The sequence below is a fragment of the Herpailurus yagouaroundi genome, unplaced genomic scaffold (assembly GCF_014898765.1).
Source record: "Herpailurus yagouaroundi ecotype Mexico unplaced genomic scaffold, PumYag 353, whole genome shotgun sequence".
Lineage (NCBI taxonomy): Eukaryota > Metazoa > Chordata > Mammalia > Carnivora > Felidae > Herpailurus > Herpailurus yagouaroundi.
The window spans coordinates 20,491-24,588 of record NW_024412570.1 but is presented as its reverse complement, the minus strand read 5'-3'; positions in this window follow the sequence as shown (position 1 = coordinate 24,588).

Below are 4,098 nucleotides of genomic sequence, written 5' to 3'. Positions count from 1 at the left end.
TGACTACACGAAAGATAATAGTATTTGTATTGTAGGAGTCCCTGTAAAAAGAGAAAAGGGGGTAGAAAATTTATTTGAGGAAATAATAGCTGAAAACATCCCTAATTTGGGGAGGGACACAAACATCCACATCCCTGAGAGTAGAGAACTCCCATCAAAATCAACAAAATCAGGCTGATACCCAGATATTTTAAGCAAACTTGAAAATTACAGTGACAATAAAGAAAAACTCTTAAAAGCAGCAAGACAAAAGAGACCTTAACATAGAAGGGAAGACCCATAAGGCTAGCTACATATTTCTGAACAGCAACTTGGCAAGCCAGAGTGACATCACATATTCAAAGTGATGAATGGAAAAATAAGCAGCCAAGAATACTCTATCCAGCAAGGCTATCATTCAGAATGGTAGGAGACACAGACTTTCCCAAACAAAACTAAAGGTGTTTGTACCACTGAACCAGTCCTGCAAGAAATATTAAGAGGGACTCTTTGAGTGGAAAGGAGAGACCAACAGTGACAGTGTAGAGGTAGAAGACACAAATAAAGTTAAACATGAATATTTCTGTAAAAAAACAGTTAAGGACATCAGAAAAATGGATTTGAAATATAATAACACCTACCGAAAACTTAGGAAAAATAATGGGTTCTAAGGTAAATCACCATCAACTTATTACAAACTGCTAAATGCAGAAGAGGTTATATAAACACCTAACAGTAACCATATACTAAAACCAATCATAAATATGCTAAGAATAAAGATAAAGAAATCAAATATATCACTAAAAAAAATAAGCAAAACATGAAAGACAGGCAAGAAAGGTTCGGAGAAAATCATTAGAAACCACAAGAAGAAAACAATAATAAAATGACAATACATACATATATATCAATCATTTCTTTGAAGGCAAATGGAATGAATGCTCCAATCTAGAGATGTAGGGTATAAGAATGACTGAAAAAACAAAAGCGGTAGTAGCAATACTTGTACCAGAAAAAATACACTTGAGAAAAGTACATAACAAGAGACAGAGGAGGACACTATATAACAGTAAAGGGTACAATTCAAAAAGAAGATATAACAACTACAAATATATCCCACAATTAAATGGGATTTATTCCCAAGCTGCAAGGGTGGTTCAATATTCGCAAATCAATCAATGCGATACAATATATCAACAGGAGAAAGAATAAGAACCATATGATCGGGGCACCTCGGTGGCTCAATCCTTTAACAGTCCGACATCAGCTCAGGTCATGACCTAATGATTCGTGAGTTCAAGTCCCGCAACGGACTCTGTGCTGAAAGCTCAGAGCCAAGAGCCTCCATCGAATTCTGTATCTCCCACTCTCTCTCTGCCCCTCCCCTGATCACACTCTTTCTCTCTCAAAATTAATAAACGTTAAAAGAAAAGAACAATACGATCATTTCAATACATGCAGAAAAAAGTATTTGACACAGTACAACATCCATTCATGATTATAACCCCCTAAAGTAGGTTTACAGGGAACATACATCAATGTAATAACGGTTATCTATGAAAACCCTGTAGTTATAATCAACCTTAATGGGGAAAATCTGAGAGCTTTTCCTGTAAGGTCAGAAAGAAGAGAAGGATGTTTACTCTTACCACTTTTAATAAACATGGTACTGGAAGTCCAAGCCACAGCCAGCAGATAAACGAAACGAAAAGAAAAGAAACAAAACAAAACAAAATAAAGTAAAACAAAATAAAACTAAAAAAATCCAAATCTGGAAGAAGTGAAACTTGCACACTTTACAGATTACATGACACTATATAGAAAACCCTAAAGAGTCCACCCAATAACTGCTAGAACTGATAAATGAATTCAGCAATGTCACAGGATACAAAATCATTGTACAGAAATCTGTTACATTTCTAAACAACAATAATGAAGCAGTAGAAAGAGAAATTAAGAAAACAGCCCCATTTACAGTTGTACACCAAATAATAAGATATCTATGAATAAATCTAACCAAAGTGGTGAGCGACCAATACTCTGAAAACTATAAAACAGTGGTGAAAGAAATTCAAGATGACACAAATAAATGGAAGGACATTCCATACTTATGAATCAGAAGCACAAAGGTAGTGAAAATGTCTATACTTCCCAAAGCAATTGACACAATTAATGCAATTTCCATCAAAATACCAATAGCATTTTTCACAGAACTAGAACAGTCTTAAAATTTGTATGGAGGGGCGCCTGGGTGGCTCAGTCGGTTGAGCGTCCGACTTCAGCTCAGGTCATGATCTCACGGTCCCATCCGTGAGTTCAAGCCCCGCGTCAGGCTCTGTGCTGACAGCTCAGAGCCTGGAGCCTGTTTTGGATTCTGTGTCTCCCTCTCTCTCTGACCCTCCGCCGTTCATGCTCTGTCTCTCTCTGTCTCAAAAATAAATAAATGTTAAAAAAACAAACAAACAAACAAACACAGGTATCTTTAAAAAAATTTTTTTTTTGTATGGAACCAAAAAAGACCCCAATCTTCAGAGTAAACAAACTTTATGTGAAGTGATAATTATGGATGGCATTTTGCCTCTGGATCTTCTGCTCCAAAACACAGTAACTCTGGCCTAAGCACTTGAACAAACATTAGACATACCCCAACCAGGGATCATTCTACAAAATTCATTGTACCAACGTTCCCTCAAATCTTTGCAGATTATGAAAAATATGGAAAAATCTAAAACTCGTCATTGCCAAGTGGAGCCTAAGGAGACAGGATGAGTGTAATGTACCAGCTGGGATGAGTCTGGGACAGAAGAGGTTAAAACTGAAGCAATCTGAATACAAATATAACCTTTAGCTAATACTACCATATCTCTTTGGGATATTGATTGTGATCATGTACAAACCCATATGACATCAATAGTCAGAAAAGTCTGATGTATGTGGAGACTCAGTAATATCTTCCCAATTTTTTTTGGAAACTAGAAACCCATCACAAATGAAAAGATTATTAGTAATCATGGTTTTATGTTTTCAACAGATAATATTATATGACTAGTTCTAGTATTAGTTACTAGTGATGGCCATGTACCTATTCTTGTTGTTCTTACTATTGTTTAATTTAAGTAATAGCATTCATGTTACAGAAAACTGAATGCATGATATACAATTCATAGAAACAGCTACTTTACATATTTTAAGATAATAACATATGTATATACCACTGTATTATGTGGTATGTAAATTAAGTTTTTTTTTTTTTTCTGATCTTGAATGAGCATGTCCTTGAATGGCTTTCCATAAAGGTGATTATCCTAGATAATGAATGATACTCAGATTTTACAGGATGTACTTCACATCATTCTTGAACATTGTCAAAAGAAAATGTACACACGGCCAGATGGATCATTGTGACAGGCTCACTTATTGTAAAGAATCCTTGCTTTAATATTTTCATGCATATTTTTAGCAGGAAAACAACAGAATCAAATATTTCCAAATCAAAGAGATATTCAAAGACTGGAAGAATGATACAGAGTTCAAGGGGTTTCAGAAGGAAAAGATGTGACCATGAAGTGGCAGTCACAGGCAAGCAGCTTTCTCTGGTCCACGTTGACAGGTTTGCATGAGGGGATTTCCATCACAGCATGTGATCTGCAAAAGGGTAAGACCCAGAAGTACAAGAGGGAAAGACAACGCTTTAGTGAGAGGTGACTTGGAAAGCGTGCTTCTGTGCCTAAGTGATGGCTCACCAACCTGGCTGGGGGTCCCTGGTTCAAAGACTTCTAAAGGTCAGCAGGGACCTAGAGTCACAAAGATCTTAGTAACATAGATCAAAGTAACTTAGAACCACAAAGATCTTAGAGCCACATAGTTGATCTTCTCTATGATTAGGAGATGGTCACAGTTTCACAGGATATGATCATTAGGCTGACAGTAGATGGATAAAATATTATTTAGGGCTAATTTTTAATAAAAAAAATGGGTGTGTAAAAATATGGGGTTGGAATGTTAAGAAAAATCACAGGCCTACCATGGAGTTACTTACGTTAAGGCCCCATGTCACTAAACCTAATTTCATTCCTGCAGGAATGTAACCTTTAACCAGTCAGAAAAGAATTTCCTAGT